Here is a 17,018-nt window from a genome sequence, read left to right as displayed (position 1 = left end):
TTAAATAGGAAGATGCAACTCAGTTGTCACATCAGATGATGAAATTAAGTTTTTTATTCCCTGCCTAAATCTTCCATCTGGCAGCAATGTAAGTACATTGTGATAATAAATATATTCTTGCTAAAAGGTCTCTGACATATCTCTACAGGAACTCTCTGTCGGATAAAGTTCAAATTTTGATAATTTAGCTAAGTAAATCTCTTGGGCAGAATAAAGAAGCATAAGTTGTCATTCTTTCTTACATAAATACTACTTAATAATTCCTGCAGTTATTTTGAGGCTTTGAGTGCTTCAAAATATGTCTTGGATTGGTTAAGATAAAGTTGGCAAGGGCACCAGGTTGTAATCAGCACCATGAGGTCAAGCTGGAGGCTCGTCCCTACTGGTGTACTGCTGAGGGCAGCGATCCTTCCCTGCTATTTGGCACTGGTGAGACAGCACCTGGAGCACCGTGCCCAGTTTGGGGCTCCCCAGTAGAAGAGCAAGGTTGAGGTACTGGACAGAGCCCAGCGGTGGGCCGCTGTGCTGGTCAGGGCTGGAGCACAGGGCGTACGGGGAGAGGCTGCAGGAGCTGGGCTTGATCAGCCTGGAGGGAGGGAGCCCCTGCTGCTGCCTGATGGAGGGTGTGGGGGAGACAGAGCCAGATTCTCTTCAGCATGGCGAAGAGAACGGTGAATGGGCATGGTGATAGGGTGAGGGAACGGACGCAAGCTGCAATGCAGGAAATTCTCATTCGGAATTGAGGAAAATAAAAGTTTGTAAAGAAATGGATCAGGTTGCTCAGAGAGGCTGAGGAATCTCCACCATTGGAGATACCTGAAGCTTGACTAGGTAAGGCCCTGAGCAGCCTGATTTAATTCTGCACTTGGATCTGAGATCTTCAAAGTAGGTCCTGCTCTGAGCAGGGGGGTAGACTAGATAACCTCCAAAGGTCCCTCCCATCATAAACTATTCTACCTTCCTGTGAAAATTATTCATTCAGATAAGGAGACATTTGCAAATGGGTAAGCTGAGGCAGCAGTTAAATAGGCTGCCTAAGGCAATAAATCTATTCAGTGGCATCAGATTTCAGTAAAGAGATTTCAGGCTTTAAGCCCTTCTTGTTCCCTGTTTGAAATGTGCCTTCATATATTCTCATAGAATTTGTGTTTGTCTTAACTTACTGTGACAACTTATTTTAGCAGACTACCGATCTATGAGTTATTAAGCAATACTGAGCATATAGCTACTTACATGCTCTTCAGGCTTTTTAAAAAAAATATTTAAAAAAACCAGCCCTTGCATATTTTCATTTATCACAATGAGCAGGTGACCATGTCAGGAAGGTATGGCAGTTTCATTGCATATGTGAATGTACAAGGTTAACCATTGTCTTTAAGCAGACAAAAGAATGACATTTAAGTATGCATTCATTGATTCCAGCTGACATCTAGTTTTTATAAATTATTATTGTTCAAATAAAGGGCGGGGGGGAGGTAAGCTGATCTCACATATCTACATGCATATGCATACACACTAGACTGATTTGTTTAAAAAAAGCTCCAATGTATAGGAACTGGAAAACGTTGCTTTTACAGAGCTACTGGAGGAATTTGCATTTACTGCTCCTCAGCCAGGCTGCGTGCCGACACAGCGTTCCTTTCATGTTGGTCAGCTTCTGAGAGACAGGCGCCACGGTCTGCTTTATAGGTGCTGTTTAGTGCCTTCTAGTGCCTTACAAGTGTATGGAGATCATTTACACCAATTTAGTAAAATAGTAGGTTAGAGCCTTCATGTTTATATTAAAGGCTTTCTAAAGCCCTTAGTAACTGTAATTGATGGGCATGTTACCAGAATGTAAACTGATAATCATATTTCTCTGAGCATTGAAGCTTTTGCTTTACTCTGTACCTAATGTAGCAGTGGTAAATATTTCAAAATTTACAGCTGTAACAGTATGTTTGCAAGTCCTACACCCCCTTGAAGTCTGTTAAACCCAGGGCCAGGGGCTCTATGTATGAAGTCAGTCAGTATCTATCTCCCCCCGCTTCTATTTTTAATTGAAAAATTATGACTCAAAGCAGAGAAGAAATATTCAAATTTTAGTCCATTTACTAGAAAGAAGCTCATGCTATTTATGACATTTAATATTATTTTTTTTTAAATACAATAAAAGACTTCTGCTAAGTGCTTGTATATAGTACAGCTGTAAATTCTTGTTTATCTGCTGGGCTACAGTTTGTGTGTCTGGATTTCTTGTCTTGTTGTGATTACTGAAGAATGTTTTTTTCTTTATTTTTGAGAGCTCTACAGTGCTGGCATTTATCAAGAGAAGACACACAGCACAGCCTTGCATAAATAATGGCACTGGGCCAAGCACAGCTGAGGTGGTTGCCAGCACAACTCCACTGAAGTCAAAGGAATTGCACCATGGGTGAGTTTGGCTATTCGCTCAGGTTATGTAGGACTTTAACATGACAATTTTCAGTAATGCATCAGCTGCTTAAGGTAGTCAGATCTGGTTTTGCTTTTTGGTTGAATACTCTATTTGAGCTATTTCAAATAAAAGAGCTGAACTTCTGCTCAATGGAGTGAATGGGGTTTTTGTTAGTGGACTACTTTTGCACTTTCTGTTCTCGCTTAACCTGCCGTGAGTGCTAAATAACTCGATTTCGTGAAATGGCATGAAAACAGTACTGAGGTCCAGTGAATTCCTGGGAAGAAGCACTGAGCTGAATATTTTTTGGATTTTGTGTTCTGCTCTTGTACTTAATATATTGCACATTAAGTGATAAGGTGGTGCCTGTTGCCTGAATGCAGGCATTCTTTTGTACTGCCATTAAACATCTGCAAACAGCACTGATTTTTAATGGTGCCTGTTTAGGTTGGCTGTCTTATGGACCCACTTCTAGAAATCAGCCTCCTAAATAAAGAACAAATGAGTAAACCACTTATATTGTGCAAGGGCAGGATAAACTGTGCTAAGCATTTAGCGGTAAGGGCAGGTCAGTAAGTTTGTATTAGACATAGGAGGTACAAGAGAATGGCAACCTGATCAAGACCTCAGATTCATATTGCTAAGTACTGCTGAGCAAGTCTCTCAGCATTAAATATAGGTGCCTGTCACTTGAAATTCATTAGAGGTCAGGCCTGTGTTTAATCGTCATTGCTAGCCCACGATTGTATCACATATTTTTCAATAGTAGGTATTTTTCTTAAAGTCAGGCATCAGGGTCGTGTAGTGAAGTGAGAAATTGTGGCATATGTTTAAAGCAAGTGGCCATACAGATGTGTATGTCTCTGGAATTGAAGAAATTAAGTGCCCATAAAAAACCCAAAAAGCTAGTGAGCAAATGTGAAGGATCCTAATGATGTTTTGTTTTGTTTTAAATATCAGATTTTACGCCAATATTTCCAAGCTTTTTGGGGGGAGTGGAGAAGACTGAACTCTGTTATGATGTTGAGTAAAAACAAATTGTAGAAAACACTGTATGAAGATACAATTAGAAAGCAATCCAATGCACAGTTCAAGCTTGTGCAACTTTGTGTGATATTTTACATTTCATAAAATAACTTTGCCTCCTTGATTGGTGGGAAAAAAACCCGCTTGGAAATAAAGTGTCATTTAAAACAATAAATCTGTTTACAAGTTTGCTAAGGTACATCCAAAATTTGTATTTCAATGACTGTAAATTTCAAATACAACATTCTTGCTTATCAGTAGGCAAGAGTCATATATTATCCTGAAGAAGAATATCTACCCCTGAAGTGAAGATATAGCTAGTTCTTGTAGTCCAGCTAATCTAGTGATTTCAGCTCCCAATCATTTGGAATCAATAGATAGCTCTGGAGGAAATGCATCTAATGATAGCATTGGAAAATTTGAGGGAAAAATTTGAAGAAAATTATTTACCTCCTTCACACAAACAAGAACAAAAAAATTTCCAGAACTATGTTTTTTAAAAAGGATGCCATTAAATAAGAAATACTTGTTTTATTTATTGTTTTAATAGTATAATTTTCTCAAACTTATTCTATGAATTTGTTGGATAGAGATTTTGGAAAAAACAAACAAACAACAAAACCAAAACTCCTGCATCTCCTTTTATGTAAAGAGGAGTAAAAAAGTGATTAAATAAATGTGATAAGGAAAGCATTAGTCCTGGGGAAAATGCCATCCCTGTACCCGTTCATTTCCATGAATCAGGTTGCCCTCACACTGTATACTTCCATGCTAAAACAGGTCCGTGCGCAGCCCTCAGTGTTATTCTGTTGTACTGGCCATATATTGTATGGGTGTGAGCTCCTAGAGTCTCATACCAGTATATGGCTATATTCAGCTTTCTTGTAAGCCATCGCCTGGAGCTAATATTTGCTCTCACATACAATTTGTTCCATTAGCTACTGTTAGCCAAACAAATCAGATTGCTGGAGAAAGGCAATGGGATCTGTAATTGTCTCTTCCTTAGAGGCATGTTTGACTGCAAGCAGTCAGTGTGTAAAGCATTCTTTATACTTGGCTCCCAGATCTTCAGAGATTATGTGCTAGGGACAGCAGAGACACCTTAACCACAACGGCCATAGCCTTGACTCTCTCAGGGGTAAAAACTAATGCTAGATAGATGACTGAGCAGAAACGTACCATGTTCTGCAGTGACAATTTTTAATGAGGTTTACCAAGCTACTTAATTTCTGAGTAATATAAATGTTTCACTGGAAAACCAGCCCTGCCTTTATTAATGGGCAAATTACAGAAAAATAAACTATATGAACTGTATATAAACTGTCTGTGACAAACTACAGTAGGTAAGATCTCCGAACAAGAGAAACACCCCAGAGAAACTAGGTGGTCCTTTCTTTGACTGAAGCTACTATTGCCAATCTGCTAAGCTAAATACACATTTCACAGCTTGTTGCTTCTTGAATACATTCAACTGAGTTCATTTTGCGTGCCAAGTACTCGTTCGGAATACACTGAACATAACATCTAGTTTTTCTGCCAAAATGCCCTCTGTCAAGCCTCCCTCCTGCATTTAGCCAGCTAAAAAAATCTGTTCCTTGCTAGTGAATTCCAGCACCATCAGTGTTTTCCCTGAATTATTATAGTAAGAGAGCTTCTTTCATTGCTTTGTAATGTGAATGTTCAGTTCCTTGGTTTTCCAGAGGGCACAACGAGGCTATTGCTGCCTTGGCAAAGAGAAGACTCGGAGAAGATGCACAGTCTAATACTTTGCTTGCCTTCTGTTGCCTCTCATCTTTAATACACTCAGGTTCGTGTCAATTCGTTAAAGCATATCCTTAAAATCTTTCCAGGAAAGAGGGGAGATTCCTTCTGTTCGTGTTACATGTGCTGCCTTAAAGCAGCTTCCCTCTCAGGCTAGCCTGCACCTGCCTGTCTGTCATCTCCCTGGACAGTCTGGAATTATACTTGCAAATAGAATTGTCAACTTTTGTAGGGATTTGAACACAGTGACATGCATGCTAATTCTCTTGTTGCTTCTGAGCCTCAGGCTAAATAACATTAATTTTCCTTCAATCATTTCAGAGGAACATTCTGTACAGGGCATAAAATTGGACTTGGTCACTCAGGGTTAAAACACTGAACACCTTTATTAATAACTTGCCAGAGTAAGGTTACAGTGTGCAACAGGAAACACATTTTGGGGGTTCTAGTATAAATGAGAAAGTGATGTAGCTCAGATAACCCCTGTAAAACAAAGCCTCAGACTAGAGCAGGGCCCTACAATTATATTAACCGTTTCATTGCAAATGCAAGTTAAGCGTACATTTTGGCAGCAGGGAGCAATCTGAAATCACATGCTCATCCTTGCCAAAGCTGTATTTCTAAGGTCCCTTCTTCTTTAGGTGCCTAGCTACAAAATAAAAATGGCAGAGCACTGGCCTTCAAGTCATAAGTGTTTCCCATTAGTCAATTGTAAAAAAAATATGAAGTCTTGGCCTACATTCCCAGTACTTGCAGTGTGGCAGTTCATTACAAGAAGAAATCTTAAAGTTTCTATTCCCTCAGCCCTGTGCATTTCAGCTTGATTTTTCCTGATGAATTGTGGAACTTGGGGCTGAGGCTTTCTCCAGCATACGTGTGTGAGGGCAGGAGGAGAAGTCCATTCCTGTGAGGCACGGCGATGCAGTTCCTTTACTGAAAGAGCCAGCAGAGGTCTGGCTCTGCAATACAGCATTGCTGCCTGGAAGATGAAAACAGCTACCCTAGACACAGAGCTGTTGTGCTTGGTTGGGCGGATGGTTGAATGCATCCATATTGGCTCCAGCGAGCCCAAGAGGAATGTGGCGGTGCGCTTGCACAGTGCTACTGAGCTCCAGGGGCCCTTCTGAAGAAACAAACTCACTCTCACCTCCACCAGATGCTCCTGTTTCTTCCCTTGTGCTGGCACTAATAGTGGCCTGGCCTTTGGAAAGACAGTTCAAGTTGTTAAAGCGGCAGAAAATTAACCCTACCGAAAAGAAATGAAATAGCCTTCTACTTAATATGTGTGGAGTCTCTGCAATAAAAGTAAGACATCCCATCTCAAGGAAGAGGTTGCAGACAAATCTCCTCAGCTCTACTGTAAAAACTGATTTGAGATACACTTAGGGAGGTTACAGCTAGCAGGTTTGAATTTATTGGGTTCCCAGTCTATAAGCATTATAAAGAAACATTGAGAGAGGTACAATAGGCATTGCTTTGGCTGCTAGTAGTTACCTATCTGGGTTCCGAGTCTGGGTGAGATAGATTTTGTTCATCAGCAGTGTATAGATGTCTGGACATGCTATAACTGGTTGTCGCTTTTCTGCATCTTCCTCTCTACTGTTTTCTGAGGATTTTTAATTTCTCCATTTCCCTTAGCCTTTGCGCCCTTGTCCCTGAGGGGGAGGCACACTGTCACACTTGAATGGTGACTTTAGAGCATCTTTTCAGTAGCAAGGTTTGGTTTGAACAGCCCTGAAACTCCTTGTCATGTTTCTGAGCAAGAGCTCTATGTCTTGACACCTTTGTACTTCTGTTATGGCTTAGACATTGTTTAATAGTGAAGTTATAATGAGCCATATTACAGATTGTGGAGGAATGGTACACATTTGTTTCTAATGTATAAAAGCAGTGTTACAGAAGAAGGATATCAGGCTCCAAGTTTGCCTGGTTTTCCCTAGCTGTGTTAGTTGGACTAATAGGATGTTACCTCGCCAGTGGGACTCTCCACAGGTTTTGCAAAGAGCTGCTTCATAACCTTTTCAAGAGCTGGTGAACTGATAAAGAGACACCTTGTTTATGGTGAATCAGGCAAATTTACTGATATGTAGATTTAGAGGGAACTTCTTTTGTTTTCATATTTCAAATCAAGAAAAACCTTTTCACAAATAAAACAAGTCAACATCTGATTTCACAGTAATTGTAATGTAGCCTGTTCTGTGAAAATATTATCAGAGCATTCAATTAAAAGGAGGAACTAGAGGATAATGCACGCTCAGGCATCCAGCTTTGCATATACAGAAGGTGGGAGTCATCTCTTTGCCAGTTGAACTGTCTTGAAGATTGCAGCCTTCTCTGAGCATCAGAGCTGCTTACTACCCTGGAATAGAAGTAAAGTTAATCAGGTTTTTTAAGATGCATTCCAAGAGGATTTTTTATCTCCTTCAGAAAAAGCTCAATGAGTTAGAGAACACCAGGAATGAAAACAGTATGAGCAGCTCACTGCTCTTTCCCTGCAACAATAAAATCAGTTAAGCCACTAAAAATCTAATCAGAGAGTTACAAAGATTTTAAGGCCTTCCCCACACTGGGAATGCAGGTGTCCTAGCTCAGCCTACAACACAACAACGCTGTTGCTGGCTCAGCTCCACTGTCTGCCCCAACCATCATGTACAGAGATTTTGTCCGAGCTGTTTTACATTTGCATTTTGAAACACTGATACTGATCTCAACTGTGGACACATGGGCCTTGCGTCATGCCAAGTGGTATGCACAGCATACTGGTTTCTTCATCTGCAACTTCTTCTGGATTTTACTCTGTTCTCTGCAGGCTGCAGGAAGCTTGTGCTTGCACTTGTGCACGACATAAGCAGTTTGGAAGAGGTTTTTTATATACCTCAATTTTATGTCTATTCAGGGCACTCACATATTAATGCATACATGTAATACATACACACATATTTATATCTATATACACATGCACACAGAAGACATGCAACAGTTACTAGCAGGTATGAAAGCTTGAATTTTCTTCTTTTTTTTTCTTTTTTTTTTTTTAATATATAAACAGTAGTTTACATTGGACATTACCTCACTCTAGTATTCATTGCCAGAGCACCTGACATGAGTTTTTGGTTCAGTGTGGAAACATCAGTGACTGATGTGAAATTTGCAATTCAGGTTACTGTTTCTTGTCGTGGACAAATTCATTGAGGGGTGAGGGAAAGAAGCAAAAGAAAGGGAGAAAAAGGAAAGAAATAAAATGCTTAATTTTGTGACAAGATTTACATTGCATTTCCACCTCCCACAGCTAATTGGTTCCAAGAAACTCTGGTTGCCACCATCTTCTGCAATGCAACTTTGTTTGACAGCAGGTGTTATTCATGTGTTCATCAGCATTGTCAGCTCTGTCTTTGGATTTCAGAGCTTACTACTAGTTGATTAAAATGTTTGTGCATTAATATGTTCCTGTTACCATGTCTTGTCTCTTTTATCTGCTTTGTTTGTTCAGGTGTTTCCTTCTGGCCCGTGTTGCCCTTTCCCTTCGAGAATGCAAAGGCATGCGTGTGTCAAAGAAGAAGGAGCACATAATGAGTTATGCTCCGTCGTGGAGAAGTAAAGAAGGCCACTGTTCTTGCTTGTCTTGTATGGTTTTTCTTTGACAAGTTATCAGATTTTCTTGTTGTCATTACTTGTTCCTTGCAATGGAGATGTCTACTGGCTGCTTAATGAGGTTTTGAATGACAGTCAACATCTCTGCATCCAAAAGCAAAGAATGTAAGTATTTACAATATTTGAATCAATATTAAGTAAATGAACAAGTATCTTGGGCTGAAGGAAGGTGTTCTTTCTCTCTCTCACACGTACGTAGTTAAGTTCATTTTATCTTGGGATTTAGAATTATGTTTATACTTAGATCTTCATATTCTTCCCTGCAAAGCACTTATTTCACCAATCTTAAGAATCAGTAACAGAGGCTGGCTTGTTGTGACTTGCCTGTGTACATCAGCCGGTGGTGACCTTTGAACATGGGAAATATCACAGTGGATTTTACTCTGAAAGCTAGCCACAGGTAATGGAAACACTTGGAGATTTTGCTGTTTGCTAGAGCGAGAGTAAGCTTGTCACAAAATTAAGCATTTTATTTCTTTCCTTTTTCTCCCTTTCTTTTGCTTCTTTCCCTCACCCCTCAATGAATTTGTCCACGACAAGAAACAGTAACCTGAATTGCAAATTTCACATCAGTCAATGAATATAGACCACCATGTTGGTGTCATGCTTTGTGTCTTGCTTGAGACAAAGTTCTGCAGACTGAAAACAGATTTCTCTTAACCATATTAGCTCTGTCACTCCCCAGCAGCGACAATAAATGGGAGCAAATAAGAAACTCAACAATGCTTTTTCACCCACTGATTCCCAGTTCAGGCAGTCAGGTATTATAAACTTGACTGAAAGCAAAATTCTTTATCAAGGTTGTCTTCCAGCCACTGACTAATACGCCGCCTTTGTTGCCAAAGGGGAGGGAACTGATAAGATTGTCACTTGTTGACCAATTCCCTTATTTCTAGCCCAAGAAAGTAGGTTTTCCAGCATGCCTGTACCTGTTTGCTGGACTGGAATAGAGAAGGGTCAACCAGGCCACTGTTGTCTTGGGGAAAAGCTAGTGTTTGCAGTAAGTTCAGATAATTTGGGCATGATTGGTGTGGTGCTAGAAAGTTAAGATGGGTCTCCAGGGAAATTATTTCCCCAGGGCAGCCAGAAATCAGCTGCTATGTGGTCACTGTGACCTAATAACTCTGCTGGGCTTTCAGACAATTTTAAGAATGATGGTTATTTGGTATTTAAATGGCATTTTTTGTATAGCATGCAGGATAGAGATTTTGATTACATGAAAATAGAACAGGAGCAAAAAAGAAACTACATCATTCAACCTTTTCTGAGCATGAGATTTTTAAAGAGTAAATAAGTAAATTTTAAATAGACAGAGAGCACCCTCCTGAAGCAGTAGCAGCTACCTTGGAAAACAGAGTTGCTAAAGCCAGGAGAGAGTGAAAACTCCCTTATGCTCAGAGGGCAGATGATTTACCAGTGGGATAGAATATAGCATGGGCAGGTTATCCTTCTGAATAAATACCTTTTTTTTTCCTGGAAATGGGGGCAAATGTGGAAAAGAAGGAAATAAACCCCTTGTGTCTTAGAGAGACAGCTTCCCAGGATCAAATGTTCCCCTGCATGAACCTTTGCATGTGCTTATGCAACAGTATTTTTCTTTGATGGGGTGCAAATGAACTCAGCAGCTCTGTTGTTAATATGCCAGAGCTTTATAATATGCTTTATGTGCTTCTCGATATGATTATGTATTTTGTGTATATATGCATCTATACATGTAAGTATCAAAATCTTATTCTCCTGCTATTGTGGTCAATATCAGCTGGAGTTTTATCATTTGCTTTGAGGAGGAGAGGGTAAATTCTTATTTGTTACTGGGAAGTGCTTCTTCACATGACGTGAGACCCTACACAACACTTGGTACTCCTGTGAAGGAAAAAGTGTCCCCCAAATCACACATAGTCAAAGGAAATTGAAAGAAACTCACTTTGTAAGATTTTTTTTTTTTTTACTTCCCACAGTTGATCTTGATGTCTTTTCTGCTCTAACATGATGTTACTAAAGGACACATATGAGACAGCAGGTCAAATTGGAAGAAATTCACCATTTAAATCTGAAAAGAGCCTTCAGATCCAATTTGGTCAACACTTCAGAATACAAGATGAAAATTTTTTATAACACTGACTAGGATTTATGATTTCTTTGTAATTCAAACCAGAACAAGCCCAAAAACAGGGGATGGAAAGGGGAATAAAAAAACAAATGTGAGGGAAAAAGAAGCATCAAGAAAGGAATAGAGGACATAGAGGCAAAATATAGTGTTGCACAGAAAAAAAAATATGCTTCTCTGCAATGAATACACCAGAAATGCCTGAAAAAAACCCCAAACAAAAAACCCCAAAACCAAAGCCACCAAAAAACCGCAAAAGAACCTCACCTTCAATTAGAATGGCTGCAGTAGGGGAGCTGTGCATGATAAAGCGTGATGGGGTGTGTAGGGAAGATCCAAAGACTGAAAAAGTTACTGCATATTCTTAAGCTTTCTTGTTGACATGGCATTGTCAGAATTTTGATCTGAAATGGCTTATTTTCCCCATTATTTATCTGTTTCAGCTGGGGAGAGGGTTTGGGTTTTTTAAACCATTTGTAAGAGGTTTTTGTGGTGTGGTTTTTTGAGTACTAGCCCAATCTCGTTGTACTGGTAATGCCATTAAGAGCATCTCCAGCTTTTGGGAGCATCACGTGACTCTTTCTGAGGAACAGTGCAGCAGAGGCTGAAGGAGGCTATATACTGAACCATGCAATACATGGGAGTGAAAGAACTAGTCCTGTGTGTCTTATTCCTTTTCTGCAGGTCTAACAGAGCCAGGCAGGCAAGCTGGGGGGATTCTTTGACCTTTTCTGTGCCTCATTTTCTCTATCAGTTAAACACTTCCCTTAAGGCTAAAATTATTTTTAAACCCTCAGGTAGTAAATGCAGCATATTCACATGCTAAATGTCATTGAAGGCCATGGTCATCGCCATTCTAAAAAAACCACATCCCTCCATGACCCTTTTTCAAAATGCAAAGGCCCCAACAAGGGGCTGGTAGAGTGGTATTTTCCAGAAGTTGGTACAATCTGTTGATAAAAGCCTGGGATGCTGAGTGCTTCCTGAAAGATGATTCCTGCACCACTTAATACTGATGTTAGGGGCAAGAATGCTTAAAAATGCATGGCAGATGGCTCACAGCAATGATGTGAGGGGATTTATCCTCCAAGAGACAATGTTTTATTCCTGTTCTTTTGCTGATGACTTTTGTCGTATTGAGCAAGACTGTAAAAGCTAGGGCAAAATGAAATATGATGTCTTTCCCATGAACATTTCAAAACACACTTGAAAAATTTTTTGTTTTGAAAATGAATTATTCAGGTTTGCAATTCAAAAGGGAGGGATTTTTTTCATTTGAACTGGAAATGGGAAATATTCATTTTATTTTTTTACTTTTCAATGCTGGCTTTTTAGTTTCTTGAAAAAAATGAACTGGGAAGTAGTTGTGGTCTTCCTAGAACCTACTGAATTAAAATGTACAAATATATATGTGTGTGTAAATTTATATATATAAATTAATATAAGTGTGTATATATATATATAGGAGTGTGAATATACATAGATATAAAAATCTTCTTGAAAACAACTGAGAACATCCCCAAGTCCAGCCTCTGTCTTCTAAGAGATTCTGAAGTGTTAGAGAGGGCCTGGATTTATCAGGTGTGATAACCTTCCCTTGCCATATATAAGGTTTGCCTGTGTATCAGTGTCTCCTGCAACCTTTGGTTAAGAATGTTACAAGAGTTCAGATGGGAAGAAAAGATGTGAGAAGTCAAGCGGATAAATTGGAGAGGACTCCTGTACAGCATGGCGCATTAATACTCTCTCACCCAAATATCAAAAGGCAGTAACTATAAAAGCAGAACTGTGCAAACAGTCTTTCTGGTGGTATGATTCTAGTTCAGCTTAAATTTTCAGCTGAGAGTAACAATTTCTCCTTCTGAGCTCTCTGGTGACAAAGAGCAATCGCCCTCTGTGGAGGCTGAACTTTCCACCTCACCTTAGAAAGCTGTCAGTGCTTTAATAGATCATGCCAAAAAGTCCTGTCTTTCTGACAGACCTAGCGTAGAGTCCAGAGTGCAAATAACTTATTTGCTGTTTGCACGTGTCATGGTTTAGCCACAGCTGGCAGCTAAGCGCCACACAGCCACTCACTCAGTCCTTCTCCCCCTCCCGGTGGGATGGGGGGACAATCAAAAGAAAAAGGTAAAACTCATGGATTGGGATAAGGACAGTTTACTAGGACAGAAAAGGAAGAGGAAAATAGCCACAACAATACTAATAAAAGAATATACAATACGTGTGATACACAATGTAATTTGCTCAGTGCCCAGAATCTGATTCCCAGCCACCCGAGCAGCAACTCCTCCTCTGCAGGCAGCTCTCCCTCTTATTAACTGAGCATGACATCATAGTATTGAATACCCTTTTGGCTAGTTTGGGTCAGCTGTCCTGGCTGTGTCCCCTCCCAGCTTCTTGTGAAAACCAACTCTATCCCAGCTGAAAACCAGGACATCATCCACCTCTTATTCTATACCATCTACGTCATGCCCAGATCCCACACTGTCCAATTAATTACAACCACTCTTCCTGTCTTTGAGATATATATATATATATACACACACACACACACACACACAGAGATATCATTGCCTTAGTCCATGAGCCATCCCTCTAACATATCTGTTGAGTTCATTTAGTCCATGACTTTGGGCTCCATCTGCTGTAACAGTCTCTCAGGGCAGGAGAGATGGTGTGTGATGTTGGATTGTTGTATCCTGCATCTGAAGCTTGCGGCTTGTCTATCTGGCCCGGCCCATGCTCACCATCTGTGGGTTGAAGATGTTGATTTCAAAGAAGTTGCTGGGCACCAGTTGCCGAAGTCAGTTCTAGTTCCAGCATCGCTGCACTTTGCTCGGTTTCGTCAAAGTTCATCCTTCATTCATTTGGGGGATTCTTACTGCAATACCGTTGATAGAGCATATAGCAATTGTAGTAGCAATGACATATAATGGCAGGGTTATTTAGCAATTAACATCACACAATTTAAATTATTGGCTTTTTTCATCCAAAATCAAATCCCCTTGAGGTACACATTGGACTTCCCCATCCTTCCGCATCACCCACCAAGTGCCCCCAGGTCCTTGAGCAAAAGCGATCCTGTGGGATGGGTTTGCCTTTGCCTGAGGTAGGGCTAACCCAGACTGTCTTCCCCAACATATTCTTCATGTGAACTACAGGCACTTTTCCCCCTTCTACAGTACATGGAAATTGTGATTGGGCAGGGCCAGCTCAACTGGTATACACCCTAGAGTTAACTAACCAGGTGGCCTTTGCTAAATGTGTGTCCTGATGTTTGACAGTCCCACCACCCATTGCTCTCAGTGTAGTCTTTAGCAGTCCATTGTACCTTTTGATTTTCCTGGAGACTGGTGCATGGCAGGGGATGTGACACAGCCCCTCAATGCCATGCTCTTTGGCCCAGGTGTCTATGAGGTTGTTCCAGAAATAAGTCTCATTGTCTGACTCAATTCTCTCTGGGGTGCCATGTCGCCACAGGACTTGCTTTTCAAGGCCCAGGATTGCGTTCCAGGCAGTGGCATAGGGCACAGGATATGTTTCCAGCCATCCGGTGGTGGCTTCCACCGTTGTAAGCACATAGTGCTTGCCTTGGTGGGTTTGTGGGAGTGTGATGTAATCAATCTGCCATGCCTCCCCATATTTATATTTCAGCCATCATCCTACATACCACAGAGGCTTTAACCACCTGGCTTGCTTGACTGCAGCGCATGCTTCACGTTCGTGGATGACCTGTGCAATAGTGTCCATGGTGAAGTCCACCCTTTGATCACGAGCCCATCTATATGCTGCAACTCTTCCTTTATGTCATTAGGGTATATTGTGCACCAGCATCCACTACAGCCTTATGCTGTTGTGGATCTGATGTGCCAGGCCATCGGATCCACACAGTTCAATAAACCCGGTTGTCCCTTTCCTCCACCTGGCTGGAGGCAGGGCTCCTGTATTCCTGGTCATATGGAGTGGCATTTTTCTTGGAAGAATGATCTTTTGTGATTGTTTTGCCTTGCAGCTCACGTACCTGTGCCTCTAGGGTTGAGGTAGCTTTTCCATCCCACTTCCTCATGTCCTCTCCTTGGTCACGCAGATAAAACCACAGCGTGGTGTGTACCCTCTATATCCTCTCTCTTGAGCAGAGGAACGCTTACTTTTCACAGCTGATATACTGGTCCATACAGGTGGGGAACAGGACATATTCTCTTCGAGTTGCTGGGCCTTCCAGGACAGTTTCTCCACAGCTGAGATGAGGGAGAAGGAAAGACTTTCTTCATATTGCCAGAATCGGCCAGCCACTTCATCCACCTTTGGTGCCTCTTCGCCTTTGCAGTCCATTACTGACAATGAGTTGGCATACATCGATGATGCACTACATACAAACTTCTGCCACATGGGTCGGGTACGTTGGACTTCATTGGGATCTGTGGGCAACTGCGCGTTGTCCAGGTCATAATAACCCATCTCCTTCACAGCTAATTCCCTCAGGTACTGGATACCTCTCTCCATGGTCATCTATTTGCCTGGATGACATACATCATCTTCACTGAAGGGATACCTTTCTTTCATGCTTGAAAGAAGTCGGCTCCAGAGGCTGAGGGCTTGTGGGTTTTTTCCAATTGCCTTGCCGATGGCCCCTTCCCTAGACAGAGATCCCAGCTGCTTGGCCTCCCTACTCTCTCATTCCACGTTACTGGCCCTGTTATTCCAGCATTGGAACAGCCAAGTAACAATGTTCTCGCCTGGATGGTGGCTGAAATCTTTTCTCATATCTGACAGCTCACTCAGGGACAGGAATCAGGTGATTACTTCTGATTCTGCCTCTTCCTCCTCTTCTCATGATCGTCCTGCTTCATCATCATCCTTCACTAAGCAAACTGGGTTTTGTGTGTGTTTCTTCTTCTGTATAGGGGTGACTGATACCAGCACGGATTGGTGTTTTGGTTCAGCTACACTGCCTGTCACTGGGGTTGGGGTAGACACAGTGCCTGTCGCTCTGTTTTCCCTCTCTACCCCTGAGGGTGCTGCCTACTATCGAGCAGTGCTTGGTAGATACTGGCCAGGGCCCAGCACAGTGCAGCACATTGTGCCTCTCTGGAATAGCCACAGCATGTTCCTTTCAAATATTCTGTCACTTCATCAAGGTCCTGTAGTTGTTCAGGAGTGATGTTCCAAACCACTGGAGGTGAGAAGTTCTCTAGATACCTGCCCATATTCTCCCACATGCCATGCTATGCTATCCATGACTACTCAGCCTCAGGGCAGATCTCTGGGTGGCGTTCTTAAAACAATTTTTTGAAACACATTCAGGAGACATAGCAATAATAGCATGCTGGCTTGAACATCCCAAGGATATTCAAAATTCACAAAAGCTGTTGTAATCAGCCTGAAGGAAAAACTGGAGGTGAAAGAGCAGGAGAAAGTATTCCCCCGTCTCATCTTCCCCATAGACTGAGTGCAATTATTAATAAATTCTGAGAGATGTCGTCCAAGGTACTGGCCTGGGGAGGAGAATCAGAAGACAAAGGTAAAACTCATGGGTTGGAATAAGGACAATTTACCAGGTAATGTGGTTTAGCCCCAGCCGGCAGCCGAGCACCACGCGCCGCTCACTCACCCCTCCCCCGGCGGGATGGGGAGGAAAACGGGAAAACAACGGCAAAGCCTCGAGGGTTGGGGTAAGGGCAGGTTACTGGGACAGCAAGGGAGAGGGAAACAATCAACAACAGTACTGATAACAGATATTCACAATGGGTGATAACAGAAAACAATTTACCGATCCGACGACTGACCGGACGCTCAGCCCCACCCCAGAGCCATGCCAAACGTGCCCCTGCCGGACTAGCCCCCTTTTATGGTGAGCGTGATGTCACACGGTATGGAATAGCCCCCGGCCAGCTTGGGTCACCTGTCCTGGCTCCTTGTGAAATTAACTCTGTCCTCACCAGAACCAGGACACTAGGACAGCAAAGGAAGAGGCAAATAACAACAACAATACTTAGAATATACAAAGCAGGTGATACACAATGCAATTTGCTGACTCCCGGAGCCTGATGCCCAGCT

The 17,018-nt window shown here is 41.7% G+C and overlaps 1 long non-coding RNA gene across 1 annotated transcript in view; it reads left to right on the top strand.

Annotated features, from left to right (window-relative positions):
• The first annotated feature begins 2,294 nt into the window (after window positions 1-2,294).
• Window positions 2,295-17,018, top strand: part of LOC129215429 (uncharacterized) — a 30,434-nt gene continuing 15,710 nt past the window's right edge. The window contains exons 1-2 of the long non-coding RNA XR_008579998.1: window positions 2,295-2,413; window positions 8,694-8,959. This is a non-coding gene — a long non-coding RNA (uncharacterized LOC129215429). The remainder of the gene's footprint in view (window positions 2,414-8,693; window positions 8,960-17,018) is intronic.

Source organism: Grus americana, chromosome 1 (genome assembly GCF_028858705.1).
Source record: "Grus americana isolate bGruAme1 chromosome 1, bGruAme1.mat, whole genome shotgun sequence".
Classification (NCBI taxonomy): domain Eukaryota; kingdom Metazoa; phylum Chordata; class Aves; order Gruiformes; family Gruidae; genus Grus; species Grus americana.
The sequence above is the reverse complement of the archived record's forward strand: the minus strand, read 5'-3'. Positions and strand labels throughout refer to the sequence as shown.